Source organism: Triturus cristatus, chromosome 2_1, assembly GCF_964204655.1.
Source record: "Triturus cristatus chromosome 2_1, aTriCri1.1, whole genome shotgun sequence".
In the NCBI taxonomy this organism is placed as follows: Eukaryota; Metazoa; Chordata; class Amphibia; order Caudata; family Salamandridae; genus Triturus; species Triturus cristatus.
In genome coordinates, this window is record NC_140581.1 from 451,651,601 (window position 1) to 451,673,617 (window position 22,017).

Here is a 22,017-nt window from a genome sequence, read left to right on the forward strand (position 1 = left end):
ACGGGCTTCTTCTGAGACCTTGTTACTGTCTCGGTCGGCAGGTTGATGGTATTGAATTTGCAGTGATGAGGGATACGAATGGTGAAACTGATGAAGGGGTGGTTGGTCTAGGTGATTGATGTTGACTCGTTTACTATGATGTTGCTGAAGGTGAGGAATATCAGGTCTAATAAATATCCTGCAGCGCGATTGGGACCGTCCACTCACTGGATGAGGCTGAGGTTTCCCAGGTCTTCGAGTATGGCGGTGGTGTTTGGTCTTCTAGGTGGAAAATGAAGTCTCTGAGGAGGATGAAAGTACTTGAGTCGAGGATGAAAGATGCGGCAACGTCTGCAATGGTGCTATTGAAGTCTCTGCATGGTCTGGGTGGTCGGTAGATGGCGGAACCGCTCAAGCTGAAATTGGCAGTAATGTGGAGCTTAGGTGCTCCATGTTGTAGGGTGTTGCCTCTGGGGTGGTGGTGCAGCTGATGGAGGACAATGGCTATTCCTCTTCTGGGTTTGCATAATCTGACTTGTCAGGTGATCTTGTAGACAGGAAGAATGGCCTTGCCAATATTGGGGGTGGACAAAGAGGTCTGCCAGGGTTCCATGAGGTAGAGCAGATCTGGGGAGTGTAGCGAGTGGTGTCTGGGATTGAGAGAATGGAGGGCCGTGGAAGGGTAGCATGGTGGGGAGGACCAGGGTTCCTGCCACTGGGTGCTGGCAGGGCATGGACAGGCTCAGCTGTGCTTGCCTTTGGCATATCTTTGGCACATGAGGCACAGAAGAGGTGTGCCCGCGTCTGTGCTGCAGCTACCATTAATTAGGTCTGGGAGTGGGGGGGAGAGCAAGAGACAGTGGGTGGACCTGAGAGAAGGTGTGGGAGGCAGAGAGAGGAAGGGCACGGGAGGCGGAAAAGGTAAGTCGCAGGTGGGGGAGCCAAAAAGAATGTCAAGAAGAATGAAAAAAACACAGAAAAATGTGTGAGATCTGCAAAAATGGGTAGGAAAAAGAGAGCCCACAGCGTAACATCAATGCTGAAAAACACGCACACATTCAAGCAACTATTACTTGCCACCTTTATTTTAAATATATAAAAATATGTTTTTAACACTAAATAATATTGTATCAATAAACAAAAAAGTTTTAAATTTAGGCTTAAACAGGTAATCACATAGAATAAATAATGGAGATGCAATGGGCGATTAATAGTTTCTCGACTGTGATTGTCGTTAAATATTGATGCTACTTTGTGTACTGTAGTATAAGTGTGCAAATTAATGTTAGATTTAAAAATATAAATATGAAACTATAACTATTGTATTTCTAATGTTTGTGTGGTTTCAATTTGGGTTGTAATTGCTGAATAATATAACAACCCTCTAATTATAACTTACTTTTTTTTATGAATTACATGAATTTTTAGAAATAGTAAACAAAAAGATTTTGTATAGTTTGATGAGACAATTCATTAAAGTACAAGATGTTTGGTATTATTTTGTTGTATTTTGAAAGTACTACATATGTAGAATATAACCAAATAAATATGTGCTGAATTATATATATTGTATTTAAATTCAAATTTGACTGTAGGAATAACTTTTGTAAAATATATATATTTTTTAGATTTGACTAACAAGTTTGTGCTTTTTTGCTCATACCATTGGTATATACTTTTGTAGCCTACTTTATTGTAAGTATATATATGAAATGAAACAGTTGTAACATTTAATCTGTTAGCAAGTGTGTTTAAAAATATGCATTTGTAAGGGGAGGGGTTGTGTATTGTTAGCCTTGATTGTTGTAAGTTTTTTTGTAAGTTTCGCGGGTGCCATGGTTCTACTGCGGTACCTCACGATTGTAAGAAAACTTCTGATAGTCTCTAAACATTTCTTATAGAACAAATAGCAAGCAGCATTTTATTTTAGTTTGTTTTTGTTGTGCTTTTCACTGTAGCAGATGCATACTAGTTTTGGAACTGCTTTGAATGTTTTTGGGTGTTCCTAAGAACAATGGCAGAAGCAGGAGAGGCTATTGGCGATCTTGAGGTTTCAATGGAGGTCAAAGAGGAGGCCATTGCTCAGGAAGATCTAGAGCTGGAGCAAGGAAGGCACCTAAAGAAGCCGGTGATATGGCCATTTTTTCATGTCCAGCACGGGAGAAAAAAGTAAATGCATGCCATGTGTTATAAACATTATGCCATAAAGTAATTTCCTAGGGGAATAGACAACAGTAGTCGTTGGGTAAAACTGGACTGCGCAAACACCTTCACATTATGCACTCCACCCATTTGGCTTGGGCTGAAGGGAGTTACAAGTTGTGAAATGGACAAGTCAACTTCGACACCAGCTGTTGAAGTTACAACAGCAATAGCTTTAACTTCGGCTGTCCAGACTCCATAGTATTGCCATCTACTACCTCAGCACCACCTGCAATTCCACCACCTGGAGGCAAGACTGACACATAATGATCAATGGAGCCTCATGCAAGTACAGCGACATACTGTTTGTACTATCCAACAGTAATAGTAGCAGGGGAGAGTTACGTCAATATTGAAAGGGAGGTGATAATATTTCACCGCTGCCCTCCTCAAAATCGTTTGGGTTATTTTTTTTTTACAGCATGTTTTGTTGTGCACAGTTGTGTGTGCTCTTTTTTGTTGTTGTTGGTCTGGTTAATCTGTAGTGGAAAAAAGAATTTAGAAAAAAATTACGAAAAGGAGTGAAAAAAAGTTTCTGTCAGTGCTATTTTAGTTTTCATTACAATAAAGATCTGGTTATCATTGCAAATGTTTCCAATACAAGTGCTGAAAAGAAGAGTAAAGGAGAATCTAAGCGAACTGTAAATTATATCACCTAGGTACGTATATTAAATTAATAATAATGGTATGTTGTATTTTGTTAGTATTACATTTTTAGTTAAATAACAAAACTAAGTTAGAGACATATAATATTAACATTTGTTCAAATACATACTTAATAAATGCAACCTATTTTATTTAGTGTAGTTCGGATTGTAGAAACTATAAAGTTACTAATATGTGCTATCACGTAGCACCTAACAAGGTGCAGATAAGCATTATATTTTACTTAAGAGAGGAAAACATGCAGCAGGGTTATAGATGACTGCACTGCCTAGACAAGTCAAAGTAAAGTAATAAGTTATTGCCCACCTCAAATGGCCAGCTGCTATATGACCATAAATAAACTTGTTTAATACAGGGGTATGAAAGGCAATATTCCAAGTAAAAAAGAGAAAAGGGTTTTCTGGTATAAAGTAAATACAGCAATTCGGAAGAGACAAAGAGAAGCTTCACGTCGTTGTTTAGTGTTCTTTTGATTTTTATTCACAATGTGCTCTTGATACAAAGCAGCCAACGCGTTTCGCCCAAACAAAAGGCTTCTTCAGGACACGATAAATAGAGAGCCAGCGCCTCGATAAATAGAGAGCCAGCGTCTCCAACACGAGTGTTCATTGCATAATCCAAGCTTAAACCATGAGATCTATGTATTGTTACGGCATAAGCTAAATATACAGGAGATTGTTCTCTTTGAATATATAAGTCTTTCATCAATAAAAATCTTGCCGTTGCTCAATTTATTTTGGTTCCTGTATGTTGTTAAATTTAACAATAGGAAATTCAATATCATTATTACATTTGTATTTAACAAAATGTACTATATGTCCCATTGCCCCATTTACAAGTCATTGGTCCACATCCACATTTCGACGGAAAATCACACATTTTTTGCAAAGAAATACATCTTTTTCTAATCCCACAGTCCGTGACACCGATTTCTCCATATTTCATGATTTTGTAGCTAATGATTTAGTTATAGGAATATTTACTCCATGAGTTTCAAAACAATCTTTACAGGGTAAATATATAATTATTTATTTTTCCATACATATATTTTCCATATTTAAATCACAGCATTTCTTTTAGTGTTGGCATCAAACAACAATGGGTAATTTCTCCAAACGAAGATAATGCATAACTTCTGCTGCAGTCTTCAAATGTGGAAATAAAGTAAATATAGTTTTTGTTTGAAGCATACATTTTGCCTCTTCGTTTATAATTCCTATCTTGTTATATTGTGCCATATTTCTCATCATTTACTTGTCTCATATTTTGCTTCAGTTCACTATATGTGAAATGTAATCAGGTATTAACATTGCCTATACTTACTAAGGAGTTTCTAGTTTAATTTTCTGTCACTGTTTTAAACATTGGCTCCCGTTTTACAGGAGTAAGTTGGAGCAGATCGCCTAAAACAATCATGTTTCCCAGCAAACAGCTTATCATAAGATGTCTTCAGTATTTCTGTCATACTCAAGTGAACAAAGGCCATCATAAGTTAGAAACCATACTAACCTCATCTATAATCAAAATGTGTAATTATTTTAAAACGCTGTGAAGTTCCTGAAAAGTATCAGAATTTAATATTAAGTATTCTAGTTTATCATGTTCCACTGGTAGTAGTAGTAGTCAGTGTAACGTAATTCCTTTAATATTAGGTGCCACTAATCCAGTTGGAGCACTAACACCACATGATAAGTTTGAATTAGTAACTTTTTGAAGGTAAGCAGTTATAACTTTTAACAGGAAACTTTTACCAGTACCATGCTGGCCTGATATATATTTTAATAGGCTGGAAAATCTGAACATAAATATAAACCATGTTCATGTTTGAAACCATGATCGAGAGATGTTCGAATCTGTTCAAACATTTCATGCTGTTAAGTATTTAATTGTGATATAAGATACTGAAAGTTTTCACTATCCTCATGCATTTTGTCCATAGCAAGTTCTACCTCACCCATAGAAACCTCACCTTCATTATCAATATTTGGTTGACCAAGCGAGTCTGCAGGTGTAATATTTGAAAGGTTATTGGAACTTGCATAATATTTCATAATGTATTTTTTTCCTCTAAAATTTCTTGGTCCAACATGTCAACATAAATCTGGAACTCTGGCATTTTAATTAAGGGTGTTTACTCATAAAAAGCTTCCTCATATGATATTGATGTTCTAATCAATTCTTCCTCTTTTCGCCATTGGTTTAAAAAGCTATAACAGTGCTCAAAAAATAAAATTCTTCATTACCAGTACTGTCATGTGTAAGTTTGCGATGAATAATTAGTATAGGTTTGGAATGATGTATTAGGCAGCTGTCTGTTCCATTAACATAATGTTGTCCACAATTAACATCCTCAACAACATTGTTTCTGTAATTATAAAATTCAGTTACCTCATAAGTGTTCAAATAAAAGACTTAGGTTATGGTAGTAAGTGTAACAAATCTGTTTTCACAATGTTTTTGTTCTTAGGCTCAAACTGAGTAAGATATTTAATTTCTGGCATGCTTTTCAAAACTCCTCTTCAAGAGAATGCAAATCTTGAGCTAAGCCGTGTAATGGCGCAAGATTTTGTATATGAACTTAAAGATCCTAAATGGTCACACACCTGATAACTGCTAACCTTTCTGCGAGATAGCATTTGAACACTAAACAATATAGCCTTTTAGTTAAAGATTGCTCAGCAGATACTTCTTCCCATACTTCCTTCATATCTGTTTTTTCTGGTTGAGCCATATATGAATGTAAGCATTGTTCAGTATTCTGTCCATCATTTGTTCCTTATGCTTTTGTCGCCCTAAGTGGGAAGGGTATGCCAGATGTGGGTCCCATGCTCACTGCGCCACTGAATTCAAGCTAGCCTGGCTGATGAGAGGTGATGCCCTGAAACCGGTCCCAGGATGCTTGTTTCTGTTCCTGGGGAGACCTGGCTAGGCAGTTCAGGCTGGACTGTTCCCATAAGGAGCAGGGTCAAGACAGATTTGTATGTAGCTGGATCCAAACTGGGGTGGTGTGGTGAGCAAAAGAACGATGGATTAGACCCAGATCTTTGTGACTGGGGGGAATGTTTGCATTGTTCAGCATTACATCCATCATTTGTTCCTTTTGCTCTTGTCGCCCTAAGCGGGAAGGGTATTCCCAGATGTGGGTCCCATGCTCACAGCGCCACTGGATTCAAGCTAGCCTGGCTGATGAGGGGTGATGCCTCGAAACTGGTCCCAGGATGCTTGTTTCTGGTCCAGGAAGGACCTGGCTTGGCAATTCAGGCTGGACTGTTCCCATAGGGAGCAGGGTCAAGACTGATTTGCATATAGCTGAATTCATTCTGGGTAGTGTGATGAGCAAAAGAAAGATTGATTAAAGCCAGATCTTTGAGACTGGGGGTGGATGTTTGCATTGTTCAGCATTCCGTCAAATTATCTGCAAAATTTGTATATTTGTATTAGCATTCAACATATGTAGTATTAAAGGATTGAAGTCTTTATCCTCGTTGAAGTTTGTCCTCCTCTTAAATTATATTTGTTTTGAGGGGACTTAAGATTGTTAACTCTTCCTTTATTTGAAATTGGTCTTTGAAACTGAAAACTATGGTTTGTGTACTGTTTAGATTTGTTTTTAAATTTCCGTACGTATTATTTCCTGCATTTGGGACTTTGACATTTTATAACTTGTTCAAACTGTTTTTTATTTGTTTCTTTATTTGGGATCCCACAAGAAACATATTGCTCAATAAAAAGAAGAATAGATTCATCTGAGTAATAGCCAAATTTTGGATTTTTTTTTATCCATAACAGCATATGAATATGAGGTGCACTTCTTGCTTCGTACTCTTTTCGCCTAAAGAAATCAACAACCTCTCCTAAGGAATTTTTCTTTTTGTTTGTTACGAATTTAAGCATACTTTGGAATTTGTGATTTAAAAAGCTTCCAACATTTGCTATATCTAAAGAACATAATTCCCCAGGTATCTTAAACTCAACATCTGTTAGATTATTGTTAGCTTCAAGTAGGAAACTGTTTAAACCATCCAATAGGTATTCTGCACAGCTCAAACTGAGAAACCATGTAGATGATCCTGAATTCCTCAACATACAACTTAGTTCTCCATGTCTTTGGAACCAATATTTATTTGTACTGTGCTGACATGCCTTTATATATTTCTTAAGTTATTTTTCAGTTTTTGTCATTATTTCCCACATTGTTTAGGGAATATTTAGCAGTTAATTTATTAAATTCTGTTCCAGTTTGCATCACAAGCCCCACAGCATAAGAGGTTACGGATAATACACTTTCATATAATAAAGTAAAAATATAAGTTATGTTTTGTCTAAAACGTTGGTCCTCTGACTAGAGTCTTGTGGAATGATATTCCAATGCTGAAATTTGAATAGGATGATCATCATTTCACCCTCCTTTTCCGTTTGGAAATAAAATTGAATAACATCTAGTATCTAAAGTTTTTTTTCACAGTTACTGTCTGGATGTCCTGTAGCCTCTCTAATGTTGTACAGTTCTAAGGAATTACTAATTATATCTTTAGAATGAAGTGGGTGTATACTATAGAGCTCACACATTTCTTCGGGGTGTTTTTTAGTACTTTTCTCAAACTGGCCAACATTACTTACAGCTGCAAATACCAGCTCAGTGGTGCCTATGAAGTAATTAATTTCAAAGCTTTTGTAGTGTTTATTATTTTGTAATAGGTACAAAATAGCATCTTGCATTTTAGAAATGCTTATTAATTCTTGCCATTTTTAGGTCTCGCCTGACCCAGCGCGTGTTTAGTTATGCAACTGTTGCATGGCTAAGCACTTATAAGGTCCCAAGGGCGAGACCTATTGGCTATGCCAATGCTTGTTTAAAATGTTTTGTTGCCACTCCATTAACTAATACAACTAAATTGTCTTCTAATTTGCCCTGGACTCCCACAATTTTAATGTTTTATAAAAAGAAATTTATGGTAGAAAAACAAGCTTACCTTTTAGTGCACGGATTAATTCTTTTAGGTTGCATTCTAGTAATACTTTGAAATGGATGTAAAGTTTGAATTAATTTATAGTGAATTGCACGCAAAGGAATACAGTTATGGTTTAGTTTTCCAAGGCAATAATAACATACAATTTGATCAGCACAAATATGATATCTATTTTTGACAACCAGATAAATTGCAAGTTTATGCCAAGCTTCTTTTTTGTAGTAAATCAAAATATTTAATTTGTTTGGCATAATGTGTCCATCTACAGCAAATACATACATTATTTGGAATTTCAGAAATGGTTTTGTTAAATTGCAAAACATCCAATTCATACTGTTTAAAGTCCATAATTGGATTGTCCATAGTAGTTTGTGAGTATACAATATTTGGACACACCGAAATTTCTGATTCCCCACCAAAGTATTGTGATTGTATATACTTTGTAATTGATAGGACCTTTTCTGGATAACAGAGTAGTAAAGCATCATTTATTTGCTCCATTTAAATTGCTGCTCCTTTAACAAAGTATAAAGTTTGTACAAGGTTTTGTACACTTGAATGATGGGTTGAAAGCATTTTACTGTCATGGAAAGTTGAATTACATATTTAATTTTGAAGCAGCCTAAGAATGGCTTTGTAGCTGTGTAATATTTCTAAATGGGCATTTATCCAATATTTGCAAAATGTGGTCTTTTAAAACTAGTGAGAAGCTGTTGTCGTTTTTCGATAGATTTCATCTGAATCTTGCAAATAGAAGTGCAATTCCATTAGAAAACATAATGTTTAGATAGCTTTCTTCTCAAAATCCTGTTGTGAGTGATCCATTATATATTTCTTTTTCTAATCCTACCACACAGCCATGCATCACTTCATAGCAATGTCCTTAATTATTTACAGATAAGACCAAAATTGTGTATGTGTGGTAAGACTCTTCCTGAAAGTCTGGTTCAATAGTGTTCGCGTGTCACCAACAGCCTCCAAATATGTTAGAAAAGTTTAACCAATTCAATTTTGTTTTTCCACACATATCATTTATATGTTAAAATTAAACTTGGAAGTGCTTTCATGTGATTCATAGTTAAAATAAATAATTTTCAATTCACACTTTTTCCACAATATGTTGAACATATTGTTTATATTTCAGTTTGGCAGTCTTGTTTCTTGAAGTGGGGCATTTTTGGAGTGAATTTACAAGTACTTTTTATTAAAACTGTTTACATATAACATTTCTAATGTTCTCTCGTATGACTGTACAATGGAAAAGATTTCTACTGTTTGTGTTTGTATGTCTGTTTTCCACACATATTGCCAGTTGTAGTAAGCTTTTTCACATACATAACTATATTATCAGCACAAACTAGTTTCTCAGTGTTAGACCTGGCACCATTGGCGAGGGTCTCCCTTCCACTTTTTGCTTTTGTCTCCTCTGTGTTTGCCGGTGTTAGATGCTCTGGGCGCTGTGCAACTGCCATTCAGTGCCACAGTGCGAGTGCTCCCTATTGTAAATTGACTGTATGAATTGGTATAATCCTAATTGACCCAAGGACCATGATAGGAAAGTCTAAGTTAGTATGCCTGAGCTCCAAATATTAAAGTGCATCTTTTAGTGACGATTATTTCTATATTCTGTGTTTAAAACTACCACTTTTGGGAAGTAGGTATTTTCTTGCCTAAGCCTTCCCGTGTGCTCTGCTGTTATGTGTATTGGCTGTCTGGTTTTGGAGGGTCAGGGCAGGCTGAGACCGACCTGGATTAAATAGAGAGATCTGCAGTTGGAGTATGGGGAGGAGAGACCCTTTGATCTGAGCAGGGCTGTGCCTGGCAAGGTGAATGATGGCTCCACCTCCCACTGTGCGTCTGATTGCAGACCCCCTCTACCTGAAAGGCAGGATGTAGCCTCGTAAATAAAGTGCTCCAGGACGACACCAAACTGGTTCTGACTGGGTTCAGTGATTTGTGACTTTTTGAGAACAAAGACTTTTGGGGTATAAGGATCTGTGCAAAAACCCCTACACAGTGTGTTAATTCTGGATGTCAAGACGAACCTCTGTCCGTGTAACGAGAGGGAAAGGACTTTGAAACTTTTATCCATCTTGCTGAAGCAACTACCCAAGGGCCTGATTTGAGCTTGCCTCCTGCTGAAGTCTCAGGGACATGAGACTTCACCCTTCAGCCGTCCGGATTCCTATTTGAGAGGGATTCTACTCGCAGGTGAGGCCTCTGTTGAGAATTCCAGAGCCTCTGGTTCTACTGCGGGGAACACGGGCTGAAAGTCATCGCATCGCTATTGTGGGCCACCGCAGCTGATGAGCTGTTGCCGTTGAGAGCCCGCATTTGCCTGTGTTACCAAAGCCATCGTGATCGCTATTGTGGGCCGCCGCAGCTGAGGAGCTGTTGGCGCTGAGAGCCCGCATTTGCCTGTGTTACCAAAGTCATTGTGATCGCTATTGTGGGCCGCTGCAGCTGAGGAGCTGTTGCCGCTGAGAACCCGCATTTGCCTGTGTTACCAAAGTCATCGTGATCGCTATTGTGGGCCGCCGCAGCTGAGGAGCTGATGCTGCTGAGAGCCCGCTTTGGCTGTCCTACGAGAATCATCGCTATCGCGGGCCGCTGCAGCTGAGGAGCTGTGCCGCTGAGTGCCCGCATTTGCCGTCCTATGAGAATCATCGCTATTGCGGGCCACTGCAGCTGAGGAGATGTGCCGCTGAGTGCCCGCATTTGCCGTAATACGAGAATCATCGCTATTGCGGGCCGCTGTAGCTGAGGAGCTGTGCCGCTGAGTGCCCGCATTTGCCGTCCTACGAGAATCATCGCTATTGTGGGCCGCTGCAGCTGAGGAGCTGTGCTGCTGAGTGCCCGCACTAGTCACCACTTCGAGGATCTTGTTATCACCTGCGGGTGCTGCTGGGTGCCCGCCTTTAAGCCCCGTCCCAGGAATATCGTGAGTGCACGCCACGGACCGCTACAGCGGGGGGCTGTGGCCGCTGCAAGTCCACCTGTCATCACCGCGGCTTCCTTGTGAGGCTGTGTGCTGTGCACCTTTAAATCTCAGGTACATTGTGCATCAACGGGTCGCGTGGACCCCGGCCTCGAACTAAGTGTTTCCACATGCTTTTGGAGTGCCTCTATTGCTTTTGAAGGGAATCTGTAATTATGTGCATTGTGGTTTCTTGATCACTTTTGAGCTTTATGTTAAGCCTATATAAAGGTACTTTTATTTTTCTATAGCTACTTGTGTAGTGTCCCTTTGTAGTGTCTTCACTGCGTTATTGTTTATGGTCGTAAATGCTTCACACACTGCCTCTGAGATAGGCCTGTCTGCTCGTGCTACGTTACCACAGGGTTGAGCAGGGGTTATCAAAGGGTGTAGCCCCTTACTCTGACTTAGGAAGAAGGATCCCTAATTGGACATCGGCGCCAGCCGCTGCTAACTAGAGATCCCCATTTCTAACACTCAGTTTTCAAACATGTACTAATAACCTTATCAGTTTTCTGCTTAGAACACCCACTTTCTCCTTTGTAACTTTTCTCTAATCTGTTTGTAATACATTTTCATTTTTTTCTGGTAATATTTTGAAGGCATCGGACTAAATGCACGCATATCTGTATATACACATATAAAAGCAAGCAACAGTACTATTAGCGATTCAGAAAGTCAACTATAAATTACACATGAGCTGTAGGTATAAAACAGTTGGTTCTTTTAATATAAGGCAACTTTAGTAGTATTTCCCTTGACTAGTAGTACATGCTCCGATTATTATCATAATAATGTAAAACTAGTCATTAAGTAGCTCTATCTCCAACCTTTAGTTCAAGTTGATTTATACTACACATATTTACCTCCTCTCAGTGCTCTTTGCATACGTCTAGTAGCATTGGGCTTAGTTTGTTTGTAGCCTAATACAAATATAATCCATTGCAATCTTTGTTACAGATCAATTGTATTTGTTAGATAGCATAGTATTAGTTTCATTTATCATGTGAATAAAGTTAGCCACACTTTCACATGTGCTTAAAGTAAATCTGCAACTCCAGAACATAGAAATGGTAGTTTTCCCTTCTAATGTTGTACTCTATTGGTTTACATGGTGATATGACTCCAAATATCACTGGCATAGCTATAGGTATACTATAATGTAATGCAACTATTCAGTCTAGTCTTTTTGTTATTCAGTGTGCTTCTTTAGTAGTCTTTAGGCTATGTTAGTAGCCCAATATAACATATAACCAATCACAGTGTTTTTTTCAGAAGTCTCATATGTTAACCAGGATGTAATTGGAGAAAGTTGTACCCCAGCACATAAATGTATTACTTTCATTGATTCAGTTAATGTTTCAACCTTTTTGGTTTTGGTCAAAGAAGATGGTACCTGTGTGGATATTTGGACAGAGTTATATCTTTTGGGTTAGGGAGTATGGTGAGGAGGGCTTTGGCAAACGTTCAGATAACATTGGTGGCTGAAAGAGGTTTAAGAAAGAATAGCATATTTTCTCTCATTTCATCTATTACTGCTTGTGAGCATTCCCAGTTTGTAGTTATTCATTGTGGGGGTGATGATATTGATCACCTCACTGGTGTTCGAATCAGAAAAGTATAAAAGTTGCTTTTCACTCTTTAATTACTCTATTTCCTCGCACCCATTTTGTATTTCGAAATATTTGCCAACGAATAAAATAGAAATACTCATTTGCAAATGCTGGAAAGTATGAGGAAAATGTGCAGGCATATTAACAAAATGGATTCCTAAGAGATCACAGAATGTCTTCCCTGTATCATATAAACATTGTTTTTTCGAAACCTTATCTATGTTCGTTTTCGGACAAACTCGCCCGCTACGCAACCCCAACAAACAGCGCCCCAGGAAGGCCTCCTGTTTCACCACCACCCTCCAAGAAGCCAGAAGCACCTGCAGATGCCTGGAAAAGAACTTGAGAGACACCAAGACAACCGAAAACTACACTGCCTACAAAGACGCCATGACGGACTACCACAACCAAATCAGAACCACCAAGAGGAACTTCATCCACAACAAAATCCTCACCAACTCCACCAACTCCAAAGAACTCTTCAGTGTCATTCAGGAATTCATCAACCCATGCAGCGAAGCCACAGACATCACCCCATCCCAAGACCTCTGCAATAAGCTTGGAACCTACTTCTACCTCAAGATCATAAACCTCTACGACAACTTTGTCGACCGCCCACGAGACGCCACAGCCAGGCCCCCTGACCCCAGAGACACCAGTAAGCCCACCATCACCAACTTGACACTGGTCACGTCAGAAGACACCACCACAACCATGAAATGCATCCACTCGGGAGCCCCCACGACCCCTGCCCTCCTCACATCTACCACAGTGCAGCGGCCGCCATTGCACTCCAACTACAGCACACCATCAACACCACCTTCAAAACAGGCACCTTCCCAGATGACTGGAAGCGCGCAGAAGTTAGGCCCCTGCTAAAGAAGCCCTCAGCTGACCACACCGACCTCAAGAACTACCCACCCATATCGCTCCTCCCCTTCGCAGCCAAAGTTGCAGAGAACAGTCAACAGGGAATTAACACGATTCATCGAAGAGAACGCCATCCTCGACCCATCCCAATCTGGATTCCGAAGCAATCACAGCACTGAAACCACCCTACTCTCCGCCGCAGACGACATCCGTACCCTCCTGGACCAAGTCCACTCTGCAGCCCTTATCCTACTTGACCTATCAGCGGCCTTCGACACCGTCTCCAACTGCACACTAATCACCAGACTACACGACGCCGGCATACAAGGAACAGCCCTGGACTGGATACAATAGTTTCTCACCGGAAGAAGCCAAAGGATCAGACTGCCACCCTACCTCTCTTATCCCACTAAAATCACCTGCGGAGTCCCACAGGGGTCATCACTAAGCCCGAGCCTCTTCAACATCTACATGGCCCCTCTCGCGGCCATTGTCAGACAACACGGCCTCAACATCGTTTCCTACGCGGACGACACACAGCTCATCATCTCCCTCACCAAAGACCCCCACCACCGCCAAAATCAACTTCCAGAAAGGTATGCAAGACGTCACAGTTTGCATGACTAACAGCTGTCTAAAGCTCAACACTGAGAAGACAGAAGTCCTCGTACTTGGCACCACCTCTTCAGTGGGGGACAACACCTAGTGGTCAACCACCCTTGGGAGCCCACCCACCCCCGCAGACCACGCCAGAAACCTCGAAATCGTGCTTGACTCATCGCTCACCATGAACAGGCAGTTCAATGCCGTTACTTCTAGCGACAGTCACCCACGCACTCATCACCAGCAGACTGAACTATAGAAACGCACTCTATGCCAACATCAACAAGTCCCTACTCCGCAAACTCCAGACAATACAGAACACCACCACCAGACTCGTCCTCAGCATCCCCCAGCACAAACCCATCAGCCAACACCTACGAACACTCCACTGGCTCCTCGTGGAGAAAAGACTTACCTTCTAGATCCTCTCGCACGCCTTCAAATGCCTACAAAACAATGGACCCAAATACCTCAATGAGAGAATCAACTTCAATGTACCCAAAAGAAACCTCCGATCTTCCAACCTCGCACTGGCCGAAACCCCGTGCATCCACAGAGCCAGAGCAGGCGGAAGATCCTTCTCTCACATTGTGGCCAAGACTTGGAGCGGGCTACTGGCAGACATCAAACTGGTCCCCTCCCTGAACACCTGCAGGAAGACCCTCAAGACCTGGCTCTTCGGCTAGACAGATCTGCGTAAACCCCCCCCCCTCAGCGCCTTGAGACCCTCATAGGTGAGTAGTGCGCCCACAATTCCCCTGATTGATTGACCTAATTGTGAAATTATTAAATCTCAAAATATCTTGCTTCCTTTTTAAAAATACTTTCCTGGTACCACTGTACTCATTAGAAACTATCGAAGTAGTACCTAAGTACTCCGTAAATTTATCAACTTAATCTTAAGGTGTAACACACAACACAGGCAAACTGATGTAAAAAAACAACATCGCTGCCTTCAGGTTTTGGAAAAGAACACATTAGCAAATCAGATAATCCCTTCTCATTGTTAGTCATAGCAACAGTACCACAATACTACTACGGCCACAGATATCACTAAGTTAAAATACCTTATAACTTAACATGTACTTATTTCCCTGCACATACCCACAGCATCATCTGTGCACCCTAATATGTAATGCTGCAAAATTTCATAAAAATCCAGCTGTCGGTTTTAACGCTACTCGAACTACCAGTCTATTACAAGCCCGTTTTGTAACCCTCTTTTTGCTATGTACCCCTTTGACCAAACACTGCAAATATTTCAGGCCTCAGATAATGAAACGGGTGCAGCAGGTCTGCAAAGTTTCACTGACAATCGTCAAATGGGTGTAAAGTTATTAAGGGCCAAAAATGTAAAAAATCCTTTCTCTAGTCACCTTAACTATAGTTAGAGTTGCTAACTATCTGGCCAGGTATTGCTGAGGCCCAGCCCACCATGAATGACCTCCGACCCTAACACCTGAACCTCCATCATCCTCCGTTATTAAAGACAACGCTCACAACACTTTTAAAGCACTTTTGGGTTGGGGATCGTAAACTCCCGCCACCTTTATTAGGAAAACAAAATAATTCACATTAAAATGCACTCAATATCACTTGACAAATTATAGGCATAAATCCCATAAAAAACATGCAATATAACTTACAATTTTGATTGATGGCCAACCTTAACATAGGCTCTAATACATAGAAATTACTAACCATATCTAGCCTTGTCCCTGCGTATGCAGCATTGGGCCTGTGAGGGAGATCATGACTGGTCAACCTGTGTGGGTCCCTCCCTAAGGGAAGGGCCCACTCTGCACAACCCATCGCCCCCGGCCACTGAACCCATCATGGCTGACACACTCACTACCTTATGCCAACACTGGACCTGGGGTACCCGGCACCAAGGGCAAGTCCCCCGGCACTCTAACTGTCCACCCAGAGGGACCAGCTACCTGTTCTCTGGGATGCGCATCATGGGTCTCTCTACCCCATTCTTGTTAGACTGCACCCTAGTCTCTTCGGGACAGGGGGAATGCTGCCTTAGGGGCAACTTTCCCTCACCTAGGCCTCTCCCCTGATGCCTAAGTTGCCCCCTGCCTCTCTGCAGTAGGGCAGTCCGCTAATGCCACCAGGGTCTCATCCATAGCATCCATCCTGCGCATCATAACTTCCAAAAGTACGTCCATGTGCGTTTGCTCACACCCTTCTGTGCCCTACCTAGCATCACGCACCCGCAGAGGAGCAAACAGTGCCCTACAAACTCAAAAAAGAACCATGCCCTCTAAAAGACAGGTGGGCAGGAAATGCAAAGCCTACCACTCACCAGCCACTGAAACCTAGGATGCCGAGCATGCTGAAGGTATGCCTGCAGTAGAGAAACAAAATACAAAGACAAACAAACAGAAAGAAGTCCTGGTACCCAGGATGGGGAACTAGTGGTGTCCTTGTGGTGAAGAGGCGGGGCCTGGCGCAACTGGAAATCCCGTGACCCGGAAGCGCTTAGACTGCTTCCGGGGCACTCACTCAATGATGTCATCAATGATGTCATTTGAGATGTCATCAGTGATGTCATTAGTGATGTCACTGACCATGTCATGAGTGATGTAATATGTGAGGTCATGAGCAGTGCATTGCGGGGCATACGTTATAGTTAGCTCAACTATAACTGCTAAATTTGTATGGTTTTGTGCTAGTGAAATCTGAGCCTAACTATAACGTTCCTGTAACATTTGATTTTCATCAGTGAATTTCTAAGGTTTTTTTAATTCTATTTCTAAACTATAAAGTCCCTGTAACCTTTGTTTTTTTATGAATAAATATATATATAGGGAACAGAATGAAAATTTAAATGAAGAACGCAAGCTGTGCCTAATTGAAATGATTTTACGCACTGAAGAAGGCCTATGCCGAAATGCATTTGCGCAATAAAATCACCGTAAACTCCTGAGAGTGCTCCGCGATTCGTAGTTGTTGTGTAACAGATGCGGTTCACCCCCCTCCATTGGAAGCACCCGCCGAGCGTTCGACAAGCCTGGGTGAGCGAAGATGTTGTTTATGTTGGCAAGTCTGAACCACTGCTAGCGGCTCCCGGCAACTGAAGAGGATGTGGGCTATACAAGTCCAAGGTTACCTACCATACGAGGGATACCTACGGGATACCGTGAAAACGAACTAAGCAGTAGGCGAGGAAGATAAGCGCAGCAAGCAGACGGGAGTGACTATAGAGGCGGCATAATATTCAGCAATGGGGAATGGCAAATAATACAACATACCAATGTGGGACATGATTGTATATTAACATTGCATTATGGGACATTGTTGCCTTTCCAGGTTGCTACAGATAGTTTCCACACATGGTAATGCCGCCCTATGATTGGCCCAAACTCCACCAATAGGGAACAGAATGAAAATTTAAATGAAGAACGCAAGCTGTGCCTAATTGAAATGATTTTACGCACTGAAGAAGGCCTATGCCGAAATGCATTTGCGCAATAAAATCACCGTAAACTCCTGAGAGTGCTCCGCGATTCGTAGTTGTTGTGTAACAGATGCGGTTCACCCCCCGCCATTGGAAGCACCCACCGAGCGTTCGACAAGCCTGGGTGAGCGAAGATGTTATATATATATAGCGTGAACAAGGCGAAAGCTGAAACGCGTAGCAAGTGCAGTTCATTAAAACCGATTTGAAACTGCAAATCTCCCTGGTGTCCGTGTATACTTTCTGGAGAAGGAGTGTATCGAGCTGCATAATTGGGGTTTCCGATTACCCCGACACGGACCGCCCTACAGACAGCCTTCATCTTTATCGGGACCGGCGTTGTTGATATATATATATATATATATATATATATATATATATATATATATATATATATAATTCACTTAAAAATCCATAGGTTTCACACATTTTATAGTTAGGTAGACATTTCACTCGTAAAAAACGAATGAAATTCCCCCGTTATAGTTAGTTGAGATAACTATAACTCACGCGCCCGCAATCCTCTGCTCATGACGTCACATATTACATCACTCATGACATGGTCAGTGGCATCACTCATGACATCACTGATGACATCATCCTTGTGATAGAGTGGCGGTCGCGCGAGTTATAGTTATCTCAACTAACTATAACGGGGGAATTTCATTGGTTTTTACGAGTGAAATGTCCACCTAACTATAACATGTGTGAAACCTATGGTTTTTTAAGTGAATTTGCAAGGTTTTTTAAATGCTAATTCCTAACTATAACGTGTGTGAAACCTATGTTTTTTTCAGTGAATTTGTACGTTTTTTTAAATGCTAAGTTATGTATTTATTATTATTTTTTTTAGCCCTCCACCTACGAGCAGGCGTCCGGACAGGGTAGGCTATCTACGCCGACACCCGAGTAAAACCGTGAGTAACTAATAACTGTGCTGCCTCGAGTCACTTTGCAGTATACCTTTGCACGATAACGCTACGTTTATAATGAGACGACGCAATGCATGTCTCCTGCTGTCTCCTTTCTCCTCCCTGACACGGAGTCTTTTTTGACAACCACAGCCCAAGAAGGTGCGGGCATCCCACGCCATTAGCTCATGGAGAAACAATATCTCCGTATTTAGGTAAGCCGATCACTATCTGAATAGCTCTGTGCTCAGCAACTTTTTCCTTTGTCATAGAAATATGTTAAGAGACCTGACCAAGTATGCGCTATGCCTCCCATACCACACCACGAAATTGGGAACAAACCGAGTGTGGCCATGAGGCATTGCATACCACCAGGCGTGTCTCTATTCGCGCTTCACCTAAGGTGTTTTTACCTGCTGCCACGACCTGTACCGGGGCGATACACGTGCTGTGAGGGGATTTCACCCCTTGAGCCCGGGCACTACCACTGTGCTAAGGGAATGGGTTTGAATTTGCCCCCCCCCCCCACTGCGCCCCACTATGGTTGATGATGCAATTCCCCTTGGGGGATTAGACTGCTTTTCAAACCATTGATACATAATGTCTCTCACCACTGCTTTTGAATGCTTTCCCTGGACCATTGATGTCAGGGCTAACATACCACAGGGCAAAGAACAAACTGTCCTGACCCCTATGTGTTGTATCTCTCCTTTTCTCCTCTTGTTTCCACAGGTCATTATCTTAGGGGGCACAGATCTACTTAGGATCCATGAAAGCCACTGACTAGTAGCTTTTAGGCTTCCTCCCTTCCCCCCTATTAAGTTCCAAATGGGCTAATGTTACCCCACTCATAACACACACGTTCGTGTACTCACCACGCTCCACTCACACTTTTGGTCCTGAAGAAACACCAAGGATCGTTCAGACCGTTTCAGGCGTGAAACATGTCGACCTTAACATAGTTACCCGGGCACATTGCGCCCATGCTGGTAACCTCTAACCTACGGGTTTTTTTACTCTGCCAAGGGTACCTCTTCATTAAAAACTTTTTGGCAACCCTTAGGCATTATTAATTCGCACTGCACGCACGCACTGTCCCTCGCGCCCAACCTGTTACCCACACACCCGCATGCATCCATCGGCAGCTCTCTAAAAGATCTCCGTCAAAGAGACCCTTCGGGGGACTAGTAGGGCATTGCACTGCCGGCCCGACGAGGAGCAACTGCCCGATGATGAAGCATGACATCCCTTGGGATGTGTGAGGGCAACAAGAGACAATTTGTGTCTCTCCCCACCCCTTGACTTGGCACCTCTCTTTCTTTCTTTCCCCTGTTTCTCTCCCTCTTTTGCCCTCCCATTTTTGATCACTGATGACATCTCAAATGACATCACTGATGACATCACTCATGACATCATCCAGTGAATGTGTGTTTCTATAAAATGTAAATATGTTTTATATATAAATGCCAAGGTGTATTGAAGAGTGAATGTATTTACAAGTGCCTAGAGGAAATATTTTGTATGTATGTGACTGACTGTATAAGTGAGTGATTGAACGTGTCTTACTGAATGCATGGGTTAGTGACTAAACGGTGTAAAAGTCTGTATTAGTCTCCCCATTGGTGTGTAAGCAACTACATGGGTTGCTGAATGCCTACATGAGTGTCTATATAGGTTATTGATTTGTTGTCTGAGTATCTGTATGGGTCCCTGAGTGTCTGTGTGGGTGGGTGGGTGTATGAGTATGTGCATAGATGTCTGAGTGGGTGATTCAGATGGATTAAAAAGTGCATCTGGGAAGGACTGTATGGGTGAGTTGTGTCTATGGGTGTGTTGGTGAGTAAATAAATGTCTCAGTGGTATATCTGTGACTAACTACATATGTTTTAAGCCACTACATGTGAGTGTTGGAGTATATAAATGAGTATACGTGAAACTACGTTATTTCAAGAGTAGGTGTATAAATAAGTGTCTGCTTCTATCAGTGATTGTATAAGACAGTAATTATGTGTTAGTATCTGTATAAATAAGTGATGTGGTATGTCTAAAAATAACGAAGTTGGTGTGTATAACTGTATACATGATTAAATGGGTATGTGATTCATTATTTGCATTACTGACTAGGCGTGTGAGTAACTCTATGGATGAGTGGCAGCGTGTGACTGCATGTATAGATGTATGAGTGCATATTATAGTCCTCTATTGATGAGTAACTACATGTATAAGTGACTGGATGTGTGTGTGGACCTAGGAAATAGTGAGTGCTATGTAGTATATGGCATTCTTCTGTGTATGGTTTCAAAAATAGTAGTCAGCATTTTAGAATGGGTGTATCAAAGTTTATATTAGAGTATCAGTATGTGCATCCGATTGTCACGTGGATGATGTCATGAGTGATGTCATGAGTGATGTCATCAGTGATGTCACTGACCATGTCATGAGTGATGTAATATGTGACATCATCAGCAGTGCATTGCGGGCGCGCGAGTTATAGTTAGCTCAACTAACTATAACAGGCGAATTTCTCTGGTTTTATATGAGTCAAATGTTCAACTAACTATAACGTTTCTGAAACCTATGGTTTTTTTAGTGAATTTCTAAGGTTCTTTTAAATGCTAATTCCTAACTATAACGTCTGTAAAACCTATGGTTTTTTCAGTGAATTTTGAAGGTTTTTTTAAATGTTAATTTCATATTTTAATGTTTATAAAACCTATAGTTTTTCTATTATATTTTTTAATATTTTGGAACTCTATTATACTTCTTGTTTTTAACTTTAAAAATCATGTAATGTTTTATATCTTCCCCAAAAAATATGTATATATTTTTTGGGGGGGAGAGAAAACTGCACTCCCATACCGGTAGCGTACCAAGCTCCATCACCACACGAATCCTATCCGCCATATTGCTAAACTCGTAAATGATGCGCATTTCGTATCTGACGAGTTTGTGGCACCGCATTCCGCGTAACATCATATACGCATGAAGTCACCCCAGGTACTACTTTGGTATCCGACGTGTTACGTCATGTACGTATGGGGTTACACCTGCTGCGTGTTGCGTATTTGACGAGTACACGCTGCCAGGCCCTGTGTTACGTCACCGACGTATAGTATCGCGCCGGCTACACCATTCCCTTTTTTTTTTGTCTCAAAAGTATATCTAAATAACTTTAAACAGTATATGAGAGTACACGAAAATCCAAATTATTTTAAACATTTATATATTTCTAACTGTAATAAACTTATTTTATGATAAATATATTTTGTCAAAATCACGTCGGGTGCGGCCTCCTTGCGCGCTCGGTGCGCAATTGCCATGTGACCTTAAAAAAAGTATTTCATTGGTTCATAACATTTCCCATTGTAACAGTTGTACGACCCCACCCATTTTACTCATTCTCTCTACAGCGTTTGATGAGAGACACCTCTTCTGCTTAGAAAGCTTTTTTGAAAAGTGTTTTCCTGTATACACATATCTTATACTAGACACAACATGCAACGATCATCTTGATCAATATTCATGCTCTGTACATTAGCCTTTCACGCGTGATTGCCATGCATCGCAAACGTTCCATAAAAAAACAAATATGTGTTACACGATGCCCCTGGTGTGTGTGTCTGCACATTATTGTGCTGCCTTTCGGCCTGGGTATTGATGGCTCTAAGGAGCATCATCAGCCATGGGCAGACTGCACATCCTAGATCACATGTCATCTCATTAACGATAGTTTCCACCCTCCCGACACATGCTACACTAA